A 20,575-nucleotide genomic window follows, 5' to 3' on the forward strand; every position below is an offset into this window, starting at 1 on the left:
GTACCTCAAGTACATTCTTATGCCAATACGTTTTGTACGGTTAATCAAGTCCATTTTTAATACAGAACTTAATACAGTATTTTCTGAAGGAATGCGAGTACTTCTTCCACACCGCTGCTTGTTAGGTCGAGCACATGCAGTGAGGGTGGGAGAGGAAGGGGGAGGGGTGGTCGGGGGGGAGAGGGGGGGGGGGGTCTACGATGACAGCCTTCGGGGAATCGTACATAGTCGTCTCACACAGATACTAAACATGCACTCTCTCTTGCTCTCTCTTCATCTCCTGCCCCGCCACCCCTACGCAACTCCCTTACACACACACACACACACACACACACACACACACACGCACGCACGCACGCACGCACGCACGCACGCACGCACGCACGCACGCACGCACACACACTCATGAGGGGGGGAGAAGTGAAAGGTAAGCTTTTTTTATGGTTTCATGCATAATTCTGCCTTATAGCGCCAAAACATTGTTGAGGCTGTGATAATTTCCACACGGTGAGTGCGTTCCGGCGAGATCACCATCTCGGCGGAATGCGCTCCACATTTTGGGGGGGGTGCTTTTTAAAATATTTAGTTTGGGAGGGGCGGGCGGGGGGCACGTCTTTTGAAGGTAGAGAGGTGCAGAGATGACAGAGTAGTTAAGATGAGCAGGCAGGGGGCCTACAGCCTATAGCTGAGTGGATAAGGTGCATACCCCATATAGGCTCTAATGCAGGGGTCTTCAATAGGGCGTCCGGGACCCCTCAGAGTTACTACAGGGTGTCCTCCAAATTTTCCAATCCTTTTTATAATAACAACTTGAACCCCAGTGTCCATATTCTGAGAACTGTAGCCAAAAATAGCAGATCTACAAGCTCACAAGGCCTTGCGCTGCAAGGCGTTGTGAGCTTGTAGATCGGCTATTTTCAGCAAAGAGGTTTGGGGAAGAGGGGAAAAAGAGCAGAATAGGCACAGAGTAAAAGGTCAAGTTTATTAAGTATTGACAGTTCAAGTGGTTAAATATCTGAAAACACAAATTGACATGAATCCAAAATACACTGATGATTGTGCTGTCAAGCAATGCAACTGGATATAGAATCTATGAAAAGGTTGTGGGGGGGGTCACTGCTTCATCTCTCTCTCAACTAAGGGGTCCTTGGCCTGTAAACGTTGAAGACCCCTGCCCTAATGCCTGACAGTGAGCTCCTGGATCAATTCCGGGGCCAGGCTGACCTTTGCTGTATATCACTGCCTGACTCTCTCTCTACACTGGAACTATCAATAAGGGCAAGACAAGCACAAGTAAATAACAAAACAAAAAAAGATGACTGGGCAAAATAATACTGAGTTAAAATAACAATAATGTTCCTTTGTTAAAGGAGTAGTTCACCCCCAAAAATGTATTTCTTTCTATTGATTACTCATGCCATGGGGACTTGAGTTCAATAATATTTTTGTCACATTCCTGAGAGAATAATTTCATTGGAATAAATTTACCGGAATAAATGAAAGAGAAATACAAAAAAAATATTATTGAACCCATGGCGTGAGTAATTAAACTCCTCTAAATGTAACAAATAAGTAAATTAAATTTAAGAACCTTTTGAGGTGCAGAGCTGCAAAAAAAGTAACAACTTTTATTCGCTTCTATGTGTGCCCAGTGTTGCGCGCAAAACGTTTTCGATCAACAAGCTCACAATGCGACACAGCTTGATGTTTTTGTAGATTGCCTGTTTTTGGTGTGCCACACCAGCACACAAACGGCTTACAGATCATTCATGTTGAATATGAACACAAATATATACTGTATATAAAAAAAAAAACATTGTATCTACTGAATATATACATATTCTTGTGAGGAGGCAGGGTGGGGTGGTCCTTGAGGATTGTTTGAAATATGGTAGTAGTGGTCCGGAGCTCAAAAAAGGTTGAGAACCACCGCTCTACAGGGACTTCTATGGGCGGCTGAATCATTTATACATGCGCCTGGCATCTCCGGCGTATGACAGATCGCTCGGAAAACACAAATTATCATGTTGACTTGCAACAAACACAGTGTAATTACATCATGGCCTGTCGCGAGGCATTAAGGAATCTCCTCCCTATCACTAAAGTAATGAGACACTAATACGGCCGCGTATGACAAAGTCATTGGCACTTATGACTTCATGGGGATTCACCCCAAATCCGACTTGCCGCTGAGTAATTATGAAACATCACAGGTTTTTAACTCTCAAAGACCCGGAACGCCCCCGAGTCGCGTTAGATTTGAAACACTTTAACCATTATTTTATGCTTTAACTATTGAAAAATAGCAGATATACAAGCTCACAGCGTGGCACCGAGTGCCACGCTGCAAGCTTGTAGATCTGCTATTTTTGAAAAAACAGGAAAATGTGTGCAAGTCTTTGACCCGATCTTTGACCCGACGTCCAAATCCTTCCTCTAAATCAGTGGTTCTCAAAGTTTTTCATGTCAAGGACCCCCAAAATTACCGGCCGCAGACCCCCCCATCTCAAAATATGTTGTTCCAGGGACCCCCCAGAAGCAGAGATTTGAGTTAAAAAATGTTGCTTTGAAAAATATATATTGAAAAATGTGCACACATTTTCACGATTTTTCAAAAATAGCAGATCTGCAAGCTCACAGCGCGGCACTCGGTGCCGCGCTGTGAGCTTGTACTGTATATCTGCTATTTTTCAATAGTTAAAGCATTCAATAATTCTAGGCTCAACAGGGTTAAGGTTTGCCATGTTAGGAGTAACTCCAGCAAATCTAGCCTCGTTTTCAATAAAAGATCCAGTAATAGGTTCACACTATCGGGGACAAATGTCTCCGTGTGCCCCCCTGCTGTTAGATCCGCTGCGTCCCCTGTGTGTCAGACCTCCTTCTTATGATTTCATTTTGCGTTTCTATTCTTAGGCCCCCGCAGTTGGATCTTGCTTCTTCGGCGTGTTAAAAGTCCCATTTGAAATCCACTCCTTAAAGCCCCCATGCAAAAGAGCCAGAAATGAGATGGCCCTGCTGCATGTGTTACAACTCCATTTGATCCATCAGGCATCCATCTATTCACAGAGGTCTCTTTAGGAGCGGGGACCGCTCAGGGCTGTTTGCCTTCCCCACTGTAAAGTGTGAGAGAAATTGGGAGGGCCGTCGCCCTTAATGGTGTTGGCTTTTTTTCCTCCCCCCCCCCACCCCAACACCCCCACGCGCCTATCCTTAAATCTGCAGGGAATAAAGAGTGCTGTTAAACCAAACTGGAAGACAAATGGTTTTGTTCAATGGGAAGCCGACTCCATAAATCCCCACTTAATGCGGCGGAGGAAGGCTGAAGCAGAAACAGGTGAATTCACCGCAGTGAGAGGAGCCATTCATTACCTCTCTGGAGAGGAGAGGAGGAGGAGGAGGAAGGGCGCCGTACGGATGGACGACTGGATGGACAAATGGATGGACGGATGAGCGGGGAGAGGAGAACAAAGGGGCCCCGCGCCGCGGCACAGCAGCCTCCATTCAGACGTTCGTGACCCAGCCTTCTTGTCACCGGAGCTTCCCAAATCTACTTTTATTTGTATTTATTTAATTTAGACCAGGGGTCTTCAACGTTTTCAGGCCAAGGATCTTTTAACTGAGAGAGAGGGAGATGAAGCAGGGACCCCCAATACATATCGTATAAAAGTGTGTTGCAGATTAAAAGTGTTCATGGATTTCTTATACAGTTTAGACTTTTTTGAGAGCACTATCATCTGTGTAGGCTGGATTAAAGTGTATTTTCATACATTTAACCACTTGAACTGTCAATGCCTACTGGTCTGCTCTTCTTTTCCGTCTACACCAAACCTCTGTGCCAAAAAATAGTCGATCTACAAGCTCACAACGCCGTTGTGAGCTTGTAGATCTGCTATTTTTTGGCTAATGTTACACTAAGAATAGGCATGCTAGGGTTCAAGTGATTAATGTAAAAAACATGAACCTATCACGCAAAGACTTGGCGGCCCCCCTGTAGTAACTCTGAGGACCCCCTAGGGGTCCCGGACCCCCTGTTGAAGACCTCTGATTTAGACACGTAAGCACATGAACCCTAGCATCCCTATATATTCTGTCATGATATGTTAAAAATCAAAGAACATTCAGGCAAAAATAGAAGAACATTCTGCCAAAAAATAGAAGAACATTCCGTAAAAATTATTAGAACATTCCGCGTGGCGATGCCTTGTGAGCTAGATTTTCATATTTTAGCCATCGTTATACAATGGAGTATAAAGACTTTAAGTGGTTATAAGTATGTTTGATTACAGTGACTGTTCCTGTTCGATAACATAATATCTGAGTGTGTGGCCATATTCTATGGAGATGGGCATCGGGCACAGGACGGACATGAGTGGAATAAGTGAAGGAGGTAGGAGGTATAGCATGGGAATGATAGTGGGATGGAGAGAGCGAGGCAGAGAGCTGGAGTTTGGAGTGAGCAGTAAGTGAGTTATATTTAAACCATTAGGCAGCTTATTCACTCAGTACAAATGCAAATGAACTGACATTATCATCATGGGCCGTTCCCTGGGAATCAACTGCCTCTGTAATACCGCGGCACAAGTGGACCGGTCGTGAACCTTCCTCCGCAGCGCCAGCAAGCTAGCCAGCCTCCTCCGTCGGCCTACATAGACGGCTACCCCTGGAGCTCCACACACGCACGCTTGCCTTGCGCGCTTGCACGCGCGCACACACACACACACACACACACACACACACACACACACACACACACACACACACACACACACACACACACACACACACACACACACACACACACACACACACACACACACACACACACACACACACACACACACACACACACACACACACACTCTCTCTCTCTCACCCAGTACCCCTCCTCTCCTAGGCACCCGCCCAAATCAGAGATCAAAGGCTGGATTTGTTAAGCTAATGGCTGCCGCGGCAGCAGCCAGGGACAGCTAGCGAACGAGAGGGAAAGAGGGAAAAACAGACAGGAATGGTGGAGGAGGAAGAGGTAAAGGGAAGGATGCAGTGACAAGACGACCCTGGCGAAGAGATGTTTATATTCGGAATATACGTAGAAATAAAATGCAGCATGTGTTTTGCACGCTATTTAACCACGTAACCGCTCAACCACTTACAGAAATTGAAATTTATTTAGAAAATAGCCGTTCTACACACTTTTATTAAATGTGAAATGTTTTGATGAGATTTTCCCGCCTTTTAATGACATGGCCAGAATTGGGACACTAGGGTTACAAAGGTAAAAACACAACTAGTAAGACGCCTCAGGGCGACATGCGGCAAGGGTGAGGTCACGCCAATTCTTGGCCATCTGGCCAATATGTATATTGGACCAGTTACCCATATGGAGACCCCTGCATGATAGTCAACAACGTGATGTCAGAACATGACCATATATGGGCGTTACCAAATATGGGCATTCCCAGATATGCCCTTAATATTGATGACATCGGGACAGGGATCTCCATATATGGTCATAAGACGGACAAGGACGTAATTAATTTGCAATTGTGATCTGGGAATGCCCATATATGGGCATGTTCTTACATCACATTGTCGACTATATATGGGCATAAAATATACAGACATAAAAGGGACATCAAGCCAGAGCGTGTTGTCAGAGCACCGGCAAACCCATTCGAGTGTTTCCCCTGACATCACAGTGACATCAGAGCATGATGTCAGAGCGACGAAACCCATAGAACCACAGAGTCAGGCGTGACGTACAGGGATACGTGGACAAGATGTCCTGGTTTTCATAGTACACTTGCAATCTACGGTCGCAACAATATCCATGCTTGCACACACAAAGATACCAAAGTATATCGTCACTGTCGGGCAGAAACCTCATGTCTCCAAGTTTCAAATTTGTATGTTTTTTTGCTAAGTAAAGCCCTGCGTCATCATACAAGGCCATCGCACAAAACTAGTGAAAACAGCAGATCTACAAGCACACAACGCCTGGCACCGCGAGGCGTAGATCGGCAGTTTTCACTAGTTTAGTTCATTTCTTAAATGATAAATACAAAACGAACGCTTTTGTCTCTGTCGGGTACAAACCTTGTATGTCCAATTGTCCATGTTTTATGTTTTTTCATACATTCATATGCTCTACTCCATCATACAAGAGTGTCGCACAAAAGTAATGTAAATAGCAGATCTACAAGCTCACAGCGCCTCGCACCAATCAGGCTATTTTCACAATTTTAAATCGTTTTTAAAATAACAAGAAAGGAACGTTTTTGGGCGGTTTCTGTCCGACAGCAACAACGTAAAAAAAACAACAACACCTAGACGATTCAAAATCCACGCCATCAGAGGTGGCATCTCAGCGTTCACACTCAGAACTACAGCATAACGGCTACAATCTTGTACTTTTGGGGGAAAGTGTGGAAAAACACATCCACAGATGGCGACAATCTCTCCCCCATCATCACTGTGTGGGACTGGTGGGATTGATGGTGTTGAAACAGACCTTTCTGTTTGTCTCACACATGGCGCAAGTGCTGCTGCGATTCCTGCTGTGCACTCGGTCCACCGAGATGGATGCGCTGGCATCATCTCTAGACAGTCAAATCCTGTTCGTTTAACTTTTGTACATGGGTCGGCAAGGGTCCATGCGGGTCAATTGTTACACTTCCAGAGTTACATTTAACACCGAATTGAGTATTTTACTGTAAAGATGCTTTAAACATGCAAAATATCAAGCATTTAGACTTCCAATTTGCACCATCCCAATATTTAGAACGCTTTTTAAGCCTGTCAATGGCGCTCAGTCACTCCCACTCACTCCACTGAGAACCTCGCTGTCACACAAAAAACAACAAAGCATTTGTGCAATGATTAAATCGTGCGGGAATGATTTAGCGATCACAGAAAAACACGTTTGAGTGCAATTTGTTGATGCCATTTCACACGCATTTCATGGTTAAAATGTACAACTTCACACAGTGCATATTGATTCCCATATATTAACAGCTCAATTCACGATGTTCGTGTTTTCACTTCGCTCAATTAAGGGGGCCGTTTTGGTAGCGTGCAGCTCCGCGCTGACAGTGACGAGAGAGGGAAAAGTAGCTTCTTGCATACATTAACGGTGGAACCGGGCCAAAATGCGAGATTTCTCCTGATGACACCAACGCTGCGACTTCATTATCATGACAATAAACAAGCGAAATGAGCAAAAATAAAAGTGTCAGAGCAGCAGAAAACGTGTGCGGTGGCCAGGGGTGTCACACCAGATCCTGGGCCCTGGGTACAAGGATTCACTGCGGGCCCCCCATGAATGTTCTTCATAGGGGGAGGAGGGTTTAACCCATTTAGACTGGGAACGCATTATTTTAAGCTCACTGCGAGCTTGTAGATCTGCTATTTTTGAAAAATCTTGAAAATTTGTGCAAGTCTTTGAATACCGGTATTTCAAATCCTTCTAAGGTTTTTTTTTCTTTTTTAAACCTATGTTTCTATGTCAGTGGTGCTCAAACTTTTTCATGTCAAGGACCCCCAAAATGATATATATTTGGCCACAGACCCCCATCTCAAAATATGTAGTTCCAGGGACCCTCCAGAAGCAAAATTTGAGTTGCAAATGTTCGCATAAAAAAGAAAAAAAACATATATTAAAAGATTTGCACACATTTTCACAACTTTTCAAAAATAGCAGATCTACAAGCTCGCAGCGCGGCACTCGGTGCCGCGCTGTGAGCTTGTATATCTGTTATTTTTTCAATAGCTAAAGTATATAAAATAATTAAGGCCCCCCTCCACCTTGGGGCCCTGGTAACTCAGTCCCACTTTTCCCCCCCTTGTGACGCCCCTGCCGGTGGCGGGGCTGGAGCTTCCTCCGTTGATGTGGATTGCCGCACTCAACGTGTTAATCAAGACAGCTGGCCGGGGGTATTCTCAATGGAGATTTGATGGCTTTGTTTCTCATTTCTGATAATGAGTGAAAGGGGTCTCGACTACGCTGTTATGTTCGTCAACTGCGTTTTTACACTTTTAATGCCGTGTCACATCACATGCTGTAAATCTTCACGCGGCGATGTCTTCGAGATCACGCACATGAAACATGATGCCGTCGCCTCCTCCCACATCAAGCTGGTACATATTGTTAGGGATGGAGCTCTAAACAAGGGTAGCTTGATAACCCGATAACAGATTTATTGAGTACCTGGTACTCAATACTCTTTTGGCTTATCAAGCTTGTTATTGAGCAGTAGCGGCCCATGACAAGAAAACAATCAAGGCAAGAGGCGAGCAAGACATTATTACAGTACTATTCATAATATAAAGCCATTTAACACTTATTGCACACTAATGAATGATTGTTTTAATGATATTTAATGATAATATTTGTTACTTTTATCAATATTGTCATCTTCATAGATGGTGGTCAGCCACATACTCACAGTCACAAGTTAACAACTGGGCAATAAAAAAAGATACCAGTTCTGTTCAGAATCTATCTTTACACAAAATATTAGAAAACGCTCAATAATGGGCTCAATAAAAGCCCGGCTCACTAAGGAGCTCATTATCAATAAAAATTAACGAGCTCCATCCCTAGATATCGTCCCTGTTGGGTGAAAATCCATGTAGGGCAGTGGTTCTCAACCTGTGGGTCGGGACCCCCGGAGGGGTCCCCAAATTATTTTTGGGGGTACCCAGTTGTTTAGCTTAATGTTGTCTCACCCAACAATAAAAAGATCAACATACAGTACCAGTAAGACTCCCTAATCGGGAGATAAGCGACCGCCAGGTCGCAGCGTGATTTGAGAGCAAAATGTGTAGGAGCAGTGTCCAAAAAATTGGCTTGATGGTGGCGCTATATGGGACAGATCCATGTTTTTGATGATATGAGTGTAGACATATTGTGTACCGATTTGCATGATTTTAGGGCAAAATCTGTAGGAGCAGTGTCCAAAAATGTGTTTGAAAAAAATCGTCCTGATGGTAGCGCTATATGGGTCGTCAGATCCATGGTGATGAGATGACTGTAGAGATACTGTGTACCGATTTGCGTGATTTTAGGGCAAAATCTGTAGGAGAAGTGTCCAAAAATGTGTTTGAAAAAAATCGCCCTGATGGTGGCGCTATATGGGACAGATCCATGTTGAAGACATGACTGTAGTACCAAGTGTGTACCGATTTGCGTGATTTTAGGTCAGAATGTGTAGGAGCAGTGTCCAGAAATGTGTTTTGCAAGAATCGGCCTCAGGGTGGCACTAGAAGAGGGTCATGTGAGAATTGGGTGGAGGTTGTGGTTTGGCAGGCAAGGAGTGTGTGTGCAAAATTTGGCATGGATCGGGGCAACGGTTGCGGAGATATGAGCAGAGCAAAAGTGTGACATGTGACAGACTGACAGACAGCTGGTCGAGGTTTGGTACCTGCACATTTCTAAAGTGACAAATTAATGACTTTTTAAGACCTTTTTAGTACCTCAAACATTGTCAAATATTATAGGCAGAAATTGTGGAAAATAGCAGATCTACATGCTCAAGTCAGATCTATATGTGAGCATGTAGATCTGCTATTTTCACAATAGAACAGATGGAGTCAAACTAATGTAACGCCAACTCCTACATTCCAATCACTTGTCAGGTATTAAGAAGTAGTGAAAATAGCCTAGCGAAGCGACGTGTTGTGCGCCGTGCAAAGAAGCTTATATATTGGCTAGTATCCCTACTTTTGGGTGACACTGTGACAAAGTATAAAAGGCTTAAACGTATATAAAAAATACATAAAAAAAGATGAAACGTGGAGATAGAAGGTTTCCGTGCGGCCGGCGAGGAGGAGGACATTTTACGATGTGTACAGTGCAGTGTATAGTTGATCCCATAGCGTCCCCGCCCTGAGCCTCCATCAGTCACACCATGATGGGGCTTTGAGACCCTCCTCTCTCCCTGTGAGGGAGAGGATGAAGAGGAGGATGATGCTGTGGGATGAGGGCCAAAGCCACAGCTCTTTGTCAGGTGACAAAAGCTTTTCAACACAACAATAGCTATCAGTCATTCCTCGAGCCTGTCCGGATTATTACACCCAACCAGGGGCGTCACAAGGGGGGGGTGGAGGGGGACTGAGTTACTAAGGGGGCCCCAAGGTGGAGGGGGCCTGGAATTACGTTATACTTTAGCTATTGAAAAATAGCAGATATACAAGCTCACTGCACGGCACCGAGTGCCGCGCTGCGAGCTTGTAGATCTGCTATTTTTGAAAAGACGTGAAAATGTGTGCAAATCTTTGAATATTATGTACTTTTTAAGCGAACATTTGTAACTAAAATTTTGCTTCTGGGAGGGTTCCTGGAACTAAATATTTTGAGGTCTGTGGCCAAATACATATCATTTTGGGGGTCCTTCGCACACCAAAAATTTGAGCACCACTGACATAGAGACATGTCAGTGGTGACATTTCAAAAAATCTTAGAAGGATTTGAAATATTCAAAGACTTGCACAAATTTTCACGATTTAAAAATGCAAATTTATATATCTGCTTTTTTTTCAATAGTTAAAGTACAAGATAACGCGTAATAATGCATTCCCAGTCTAAATGGGTTAAACCTCCTCCCCCCTATGAAGAACATTTATGGGGGGCCCGCAGTGAATCCTTGTACCCAGAGCCCAGAATTTGGTGCAACAACACTGCACGGAACGGTAGCAGTGTGTGTGTGTGTGTGTGTGTGTGTGTGTGTGTGTGTGTGTGTGTGTGTGTGTGTGTGTGTGTGTGTGTGTGTGTGTGTGTGTGTGTGTGTGGGTGGCTGGCGGAAGGGGTGGTTGTTGTTGTTGTTGTGGTGTGACACGGCCATGGAGCTCTGCTCTTCTGCACCGTAGAAGAAGTGACATGCTGTACGAGATGCTGCAGATCACAATGGCTCTGCTTACATAACGCCACGCTCCTGGAGTAGCTGTTAACTGGCCACTGAGACAGACGCTGTGGGTCAAGCAAGACTGGCCGTTTTGTGTGTGAGAGAGTGTGTGCATGTCCGTGTGTGTGTGTGTGTGTGTGTGTGTGTGTGTGTGTGTGTGTGTGTGTGTGTGTGTGTGTGTGTGTGTGTGTGTGTGTGTGTGTGTTTGAGCATGTGCGATGCAGTGCTGTGGTTCCCAAACTTTTTAGCCTGTGACCCAAAAGAGACATAAGACGTTTGCCCTAGGACCCAAACCAGTGAAAACAGCAGATCTAGTTCTCAGAATATAGACACTAGGGTTCAAGTTGTAAAAAAATATAAAAAGGATTGGCAGATTTGGAGGACCCCCTGTTGTAACTCTAAGGTCCCCCTAAGGGTCCCGGACCCCCTGTTGAAGACCCCTGCGATAGTGTATTATTGCGACCGTAGGTCGCATTTACTACCACCAGTAAGACTCCCTAATCGGGAGATAAGCGACCGTTGGTCGCTTATCTCCACAAATATCACAACCTCCACCTCTCACGTCATACGGGCAGCCATAGTTACACCTGGAATGTTGAATCTCCATATATGGAGATAACCTACGCATCACACAAAGTCTGACCTCACCAGCCCATACTTGGGCATGGACGACTTATATTTCCATATACGGAGATGGCCATATATGGAGATACGATGACATCACAGAGTCCACAGCTGATGATGTGGCGTGATGTCATACAATACACAAACAAGCCCTATACAGTATAAAGGGGCAATTCTCACCAGGGAAGAGAGCATTGCCTGGAATGTTGAATCTCCATATATGGAGATAACCTACGCATCACACAAAGTCTGACCTCACCAGCCCATACTTGGGCATGGACGACTTATATCTCCATATACGGAGATGGCCATATATGGAGATACGATGACATCACAGAGTCCACAGCTGATGATGTGGCGTGATGTCATACAATACACAAACAAGCCCTATATAAAGGGGCAATTCTCACCAGGGAAGAGAGCATTCCTCGACTCAGACCTTATCGCCAGGATCAACTAAGCTTATAGTTTATCACCAGCATGACTCACACCATCCTTCCTAGACGATTTTGACATCTTGTTACTAATCTGTCGGTAGATAATGCCGGTCTTATATAAGGGTCATTTGTGTACGGTGTGATGTCATACTGATGTCAGCAGTGTGATGTCATACTGATGCGGAGATATGAGCAGGGCAAAGGTGTGACGTGTGACGTGTGACCGACGGACGGACGGACGGACGGACGGACGGCCGGTGGAGGTTTTGATACTAAACTGCGACCTGACGGTCGCAAAAACCTCCACCGGCTGTCTGTGAGTGAGTCAGTGAGTCAGTGAGTCAGTGAGTCAGTGAGTCCGTCACACTTTTGCCCTGCTCATATCTCCACAACCGTTGCCCCCATCCATGCCAAATTTTGCACACACACTCCTTGACTGCCAAACTACAACCTCCAAGGACCCCCGGAGCCCCAGGGACCCCCAGGTCCCTGGGGGACCCCCAGATGTAAAAAATGACCAAATGTGCTCACACGTCACACGTCACACTTTTTCCCTGCTTATATCTCCGCACCCGTTGACCCGATCCATGCCAGATTTTACACACACACTCCTTGCCTGCCAAACTACAACCTCCAAGGACCCCCGGAGCCCCAGGGACCTGGGGGACCCCCAGATGTAAAAAATGACCAAATGTGCAAAAATGACCAAATGACCACCCCAACGGGGCTGCTCACGGGGAATTCCCGGGGACCACCGACTCCTGGTGCTCCAGAACGGATGCAAAAGTGGTGGCGCCCCCAGTGGAGGACCCCCTGCCACTGCAGCGCACATAAAATGCCGTAACTCGGGCTAGGAGCGTCCGGGAGAGCCGGGGCCGGTACCTATTCGTCCGCCAAGGCAACGCGGAGACCCCACCCCTCATTTCTCACATGGCCCTATTCTAGCGCCACCTTCAGGCCGATTTTTAAAACACATTTTTGGACTCCTACAGTTTTTGCCCTAAAATCACGAATATCACTACACAGCATGTCTACACTCATGTCATCAACATGGATCAGGAAGATTTTGGAAAAACAACTTTTTGCCCTATTTGTGGAGATAAGCCACCTACGGTCGCTTATCTCCCGATTAGGGAGTCTTACTGGTGTATTATAGTGGGGATTGGGCAAGCGAGGAGGTGGGGGCATTGACAGTGACCTCGACCAGAACCACCGGGCGGCTCAGAGGTCAAATGTCACAAGGAGCATAATGCTAGGGGATCCGGCTGCAGGGAGCTTGAAGGGCACGGGGGGGGGGCTTCTAAAAAATCAATGCATGCTGCCAGTATACTGGCTCTCCTTCTCAATCAGCCGCTATGACAGCTGTTCCAGATGGCCCGTGGACGGGGTAAGATGCAAGGGCGTCACAAGGGGGAGGAAAGTGGGACTGAGTTACTAGGGCCCAAGGTGGAGGGGCCCTAGTAACTTCAGCTATTGAAAAATAGCAGATCTGCTATTTTTGAAAAGTCGTGAAAATGTGTGTAAATCTTTGAATATATGTACTTTTTAAGCGAACATTTGTAACTCAAATGTTGCTTCTGGGAGGGTTCCTGGAACTAAATATTTTGTGATGGGGGTCCGTGGGCCAAATACATATAATCTTGGGGTTCCTTGACATGAAAAGGTTTGAGCACCACTGACATGGAAACATAGGTATCTTGCAAATATTTTCACAATTTTTCAAAAATAGCAGATATACAAGCTCGCAGCGCGGCACTCGGTGCCGCGCTGTGAGCTTGTATATCTGCTATTTTTCAATAGTTAACATTCATGGGGGGCCCGCAGTGAACCCTTGTACCCAGGGCCCAGCATTTGGTGTGACGCCCCTGGTAGGATGGCTGTCAGGCTATCAGTATCATCATTACCCATAAGGCCCGGCGTGGTCAGAAGGGGTCAAGGGGTCGGCACTCTGTAGATTTGTCAACTCGAAACACGGGGGGGAAGTGCCAAAATATATGTATTCTTATCAAAACTCCCGGCGTGACATTTATCTGTTTTATGGAAATGGCAGATTATAAGGCTCGTGAAAAAAAGAAGCGATGCACATAAAGTCCCGAAGCGATGGCGCGGAAAGGAATAATTCATCAGGAGGAGTCAACATTTCGCATTTCAGTTTCTTTGCAAAAAAAAAAAAAAAAAATGGCATGAATATCTGGCGTGAAGACAATTACGCTGACATGTCTTTTCAACGCCGGCGGTTCCTCAGTCCTGCGTCAATCATCTTTTACAGTAGAGCAGGGGTCTTCAACAGGGGGGTCCGGGACCCCTAGGGGGTCCTCAGAGTTTGTACAGGGGGTCCTCCAAATCTTTGTGTGATAGCAACTTTTTTTAAATTAATTAACCACTTGAACCCTAGCGTCCATATTCGGAAAACTTTAGCCAAAAATAGCAGATCTACAAGCTTGTAGATCGGCTATTCTCGGCAAAGAGCTTTGGGGTAGAGGGGAAAAAGAGCACACTAAGTACGGAGTGAAACGTCAAGTTACGTATTGACAGTTCAAGTGGTTAAATATCTGAAAACACACATTGACATGAATCCAAAATACACTGATGATTGGACTGAAGATGAAACTATATACTGTATGGAATCTATTAACAGGTTGTGGGGGTCCCTGCTTCAGCTCTCTCTCAACTAAGGGGTCCTTGGACTGAAAACGTTGAGTGAAATTCCTCATTCTCAGAGTAAAATTTACAGTGAAGACTTTTACTGTCTAGGAACACTGACCATGCTACATGCATACGGTAGTGCCTTTGTCACTGTCGCTGTGCCAGCTCTGGCACCCGCAACGATCCTTATGGTTCAATGTACACTCTCAGAGTTACATTTACCCTGGAGACTTTTACTGTCTAGCAGTGATGGCAAAATAACTCAAATGTTTTACTTAGGTAAAAGTATCATTGCTGCAATATAGAAATACTCTGTTCCAAGTACAAATCTGGACTTCAAAATGTACTACGAGTTAAAGGAGTAGTTCACCCCCAAAATGACTTCAATAGAGTTCAATAATATTTTTAGTTTTTTGTCGCATTCCTAAGACAAAAATGTAATAAAAAAAAAAAGGAAAAAACAAAGAAAAAGAAAAAAAAAAAACAATACCCTGACGGTTTGGGTCCCCAGCCAGGACCATGCATTCGGGTCCCCATCCGGAATCAATGGGGGTAAATTTACTATAATCACATTTTTGTCTTAGGAATGCGACAAATACAAAAAAATATGATTGAACTCAAGTCTCCATGGCATGAGTAATCAATAGAACAAAAAGTCATTTTGGGGTGTGAACTGCTCCTTTAAAGTATGAAAGTATTGGCAAAAAATATACTTAAAAGTACAAAATAGCTTGAAAATAGTTGAAAATAGAATGGGTATAAAATAGGGCTGAAGTGGATTAATGTATGTTTTATAATGTAATCATTTACATCTGTAGTAGAAGTAAAAGTATGAGTGGAGTAGAAGTGAAAGTAAAAGTATTGAAAACTGGAAATACTCAAGTAAAGTACAAATACCTCAAAATTGTACTTGAGCACAGTAATTAAGTTAATCTACCTAGTTACTTTACAGCACCGCTGTCTAAAGGAACACTGCCCGCGCTACATGCATCGGCCACCGGAGGCGCTGTGTGCCTTTGAACGCTGAGTGACCTCGTGAACCCAGCGGCAGCGCTGCTCTGATGAATCTGAGGTCGGCAGGTCATGGCAGGGTCAGGGGTCATGCAAAGGACACCCCCGCCTGACCCTTTGGCACCATGAGACACACTGATAACCTTCCAGTGGGACGAACCAGGAAGCCAGCGACGGGAGAAAGTCAACGAACGGGGAACAATGGGACGAGAGTCGGATATAAAAAGCGACTGGGACTTTCTTTTAACCTAATAAGACCTGGAATTGTTTTATAGTACTTTAGCTATCGAAGAATAGCAGATATACAAGCTCCGCGGGCTGGGAAATTATTATTACTTTAACCACTGTTTTATGCTTTAACTATTGAAAAACAGCAGATATACAAGCTCTCGTAGATCTGCTATTTTTTAAAAATCTTTTGTAACTAAATATTTGCTTCTGGGGTGTGTCCCTGACATCATATTTTGAGATGCGCGACCAAACAGGCCTACATATAATTCTAGGGGTCCTTGACATTCTAGGGGTCCTTGACATGAAAAGGTTTGAGAACCACTGACGTAGAAACGTGTTTTTTTTTTCGAAACATTAGAAAGATTTAGAAGACATTTATAGAATCGGGTTAAAAACATTCAAAGACAAAGACGATTTTTCAAAAATAGCAGATTTACAAGCGCGCAGCGCAGCACTTGGTGCCACGCTGTGAGCTTGTATATCTGCTATTTTTCAATAGTTAAAGCATGAAATAGGCCTAATGGTTATAGAATAATGCGTTCCCGATCTATGTGGCTTAATAGAGTATAAGAATATAGAACAGAATAAGACTTGATGAAGGTCATCTCTTCAAGGTAAATGTGACACGCGGTGGCAAAGGCATTCATTATGCCGACCCATTTTTGGCTACAGCGCTTCATGGTAATTTTGGGCATCTGAGAGCCATTTTTTTCTCCCCCTTTTTACTATCATGAAGTTTGAATGTATTCTATAAACATGATGAATAGATTTTTAAAAATAATTATGCGGGATTGTTATAGTTCAATTATGAATGTTGACTTTGTGGGTATTTCAGACGTGTATAATTATCCGAGAGTGAAGTAAAAATCACACATTAGGGTATTCTGTTATACGGTACAGTATGTGTTTAAATGTTTCTGTGGGGAAAAAAAGAGGTGTAAATATAACATAATTAATTAACTCTCCTACTGCCAGATCATTTATTTATTTATTGGGTCTGGCGCCATCAAAAAGCGGCTTACCTTTGCGACGTTATAGTAGATAGACAGACAGACATTTATTTATTTTTTTTTTTTTTTTTTGGTTGTGCAATAGTGCACTTTGGTCTGCCAGGCAGCAGAGGGCGGCGTCATGCGAGAATGAATGTGAATTGTCCTGCTATGTGTTGCCGTACATTCAGAGCAGTCACTGGCTACAGAGCCTCCGGGCCAGAGGAAATCAACAAGGAAGTGAATTGTTCTCCGTTGATCTGACGCATAATGGATTTTTTACACCATCACAGCGGAAAATGTGTTTACAGTAAACGGCCGCGCGACCCCTCATCAACTTACAGTCATCAGACGAACGAACCGAACGAGCGCCGTATTGGCATCGACGTTCTGTAAAAAATGGGGCGAGCGTTATCGTTCGAAGCGTGGGGAGAGTTAAACACAAATCTGTTTCGCAAGATACGCTAGCTTCTGGCAGGGTTTACCTTACGTGAAAGCAATACGGTTGTTTTTTTCTCTATACTACCTTCACATAATCATAGGTCTAGTCAGTCATATAATCATAGGCTTACTGTAGTTTACCTTGTGAGATGATAATTTCCATTATGCTGAGTTTCGATATTTCAAAATATGCACACTAACACTAATATATACTCAAACTGAAGAGTTACTACAGGGGGTCCTCCAAATCTTCCAATCCTTTTTATATTAACAACTTGAACCCTAGTGTCCATATTCTGAGAACTGTAGCCAAAAATAGCAGATCTACAAGCTCACAACGCCTCGCAGCGCGAGGCGTTGTGAGCTTGTAGATCGGCTTGTAGGTACAGCGTAAAAGGTCAAGTTTATTAGGTAATGACTGCTCAAGTGGTTAAATATCTGAAAACACAAATTCACATGAATCCAAAATACACTGATGATTGTGCTGTGACTGTCAAACGATGAAACTATATGGAATCTACGAACAGGTTGTGGGGGTCCCTGCTTCATCTCTCTCTCAACTAAGGGGTCCTTGGCCTGAAAACGTTGAAGACCCCTGCCTTACAGTAACTATCAAAAGACATTTTCCATCTATTCCCATTTCATCTCTGTGTTAGCTGAACATTCAGCACAGACTGGCTCCGGTTGTGTAGAGCAAAACATGTTTCCAGTGTCATTTTTCTCTTTCTGTTTTCCGCACTTTTAGATGTATGGCTACTAAAAATATTACAAAAGTTTTCTCTGCTGGCGCTGAAGATTGAGGTACTCCTTGTAGATCCACCTGGCGAGGGTGTGCCCTAGTCTAAAATAAGGATTCTTCTGAGTGTGTCCCTCTACTTTTCTGTTTGCTGCCTAGTTTTGTCTGTGTGCATGTGGGTCACCAGTACATCTTGTCAGTCTATACCCTCCTCCAATGTCTTTTCCTTCGTTTTTTCTTTAGTTGACTTGGATTGATTTCAAGGACATTTGGTCACCTGTATAATGACATGCCCCCAAAAAAGGGTGATACCAGGTTAAGTGGTTAAGCTGCCATGTCTGATTTTAATTCAGGGATGTCAACATCTTGATTCTGACCATTAACACTTTGTTATACTATAGAGAACCCTACACACAATACTGGAAGCTCTTTCGTAATTGACATCTGCCATTGTGGGTTAGGGTTTGACCTCTTGCCATCAGGGCGAAGATAAGGAACCTTAAAATAGTACAAGGTTCGGTTTAGCAGGAGTTTTGTCCCCTCAGCCATTGCTGCACTTAACGATCTGCTAAGCAATCGCCCCCATTGCTAAAAGGGTTTTTCTGTGTATAGTTGGGTACTGTTGATCTGTCTTTGTGATATGTTTGTGTTTTATATGGTTATGTGTTGTTTCTTTGTTTGAACAGACTGTGAAGACAAATTTCCCTTGGAGGACAATAAAGATTATTATTAACCAGAATCCGTAGTACAGGAATATAGGATGCTCTGGTAGGCTGGACAACAGGTAGTGTAGCGCCGATTAGACACCCTTGAAATTTTTGAGCGGTGGTCACACCGTCTCCATAGCGTGGCCGTGTGTGTATCCGTGCGTGTGTGTGTGTGTGTGTCTGTGTGTCTGTCTGTGTGTCTGTAGCCTCTGGTGTATGTAGCCTGAGTACCCTGGGTGACCAGAGAGGTGCTGTTGAGTCTAGCCTGGCCTGTGCATCAACTGCAACACACACACACACACACACACACACACACACACACACACACACACACACACACACACACACACACACACACACACACACACACACACACACACACACACACACACACACACACACACACACACACACACACCCCCCCCCCCCCCCCCCCACCGCTCAGTTGTGGTAAACTGCTCCTAAGAGTGGCTGTGCGTGTGTGTGTGTGTCTGTAGCCTTTTTCCTCAGCGTTTTGCCATAGTAAAATGTGTGTACGTAGCATCATGTTTGTCTAGTGATGTCATATGTCGTATGTCTGTAGCCTTTTTCCTCAGCGTTTTGCCATAGCAAAACGTGTGTGTGTAGCATACCCTGTACATCCTAGACTCAAATCCTAGTCTGAAGATGTTATGCAAGCACGACCACCGCTCACTTCACATTGGGTGTGATTTTTGTTATCGTCCACTTTTTAGCAGACAGATGTACATACAGTACATACAGACAAAACCTGTTCGAGATAAGAGTTGTGAAAAAATACTTTGTGGCTTTATTACAAACTAAAATGTTATGAACACATTTTATTTTATTTTCCGGTGGAAGTTGAGCCGTAGCGTAACACCGCCTGTGATGCAAATATTATATAAGGCACACTAAATCATACTGTAATTCCTTCACTGGCTAAAGCAACCATTGATTAAATGGGCAAACACTATGTTTAATTGTTGCTGTCTGTTTACTGCCCCTGCACGGTCAATAGCTCAGTGTGTGTACATGTAAACATTATGCGCTGTCTTTCACACGCGCCTGCCTGCGTGTATACGGGGAAACAGCAGTCGTGTGGGAGGCAATGCAGTTGCTGTGTGTCTGGTGGAGGCACAAGTGTGACACGACCCTCTAAACAACAGATGTACTGTACATGTACACAAACACACACACACACACACGTAAACACACACGCACACACACACAGAGAGATGTATACATATACTGTACATGAGCAGAAGAACATTATAATACCAGCCCCTGCCCCTAACAATGGCACCAGCCTTCAGTACAACCTGTAAGTCAGCCGAAGGCGAAAACAACATGCCTGTTGGATCATAATAAGGCCACCTAAACTAACTCTTCAGATTGAGAGTAGAACTTCGCCTCTCGCGAGGCATTATTAAACGCCACAACCTGGTGATTGTCTAAAGCCTAATTTGTAGTTCCACGCACGACGGTGTTGCTCGTCGCGAGTGCGCTTCCCGAATCAGTAATTTTCTTGCACAGGCGTGTGACGCAGCGCGGATTAGGCTTGCTGCCTGAATGTGTACACTTAATGTGCGCTTTAATGAAGGCAATAGTGGGTCGGAGGTGGAATTCAAGGGGAAAAGATAGCTTTAAAGAAAGAAAGAAAGAAAGACAGAAAGAAAGAAAGAAAGAAAGAATGACAGACAGAAAGACAGACAGACAGAAAGAAAGATAGACCAAATGGACCTTTATGGATCCATTTGCTTACACTTGTACACCCTCAGAGTCTTCTACTGTGTAGAGAAAAAAAAGGTCCATGGTACACCTTTTATCCGATGCGCTATACGATGTGCAACGCACA

The sequence above is a fragment of the Nannobrachium achirus genome (genome assembly GCF_963921795.1).
Source record: "Nannobrachium achirus genome assembly, chromosome: 2".
NCBI classification, from domain to species: Eukaryota; Metazoa; Chordata; class Actinopteri; order Myctophiformes; family Myctophidae; genus Nannobrachium; species Nannobrachium achirus.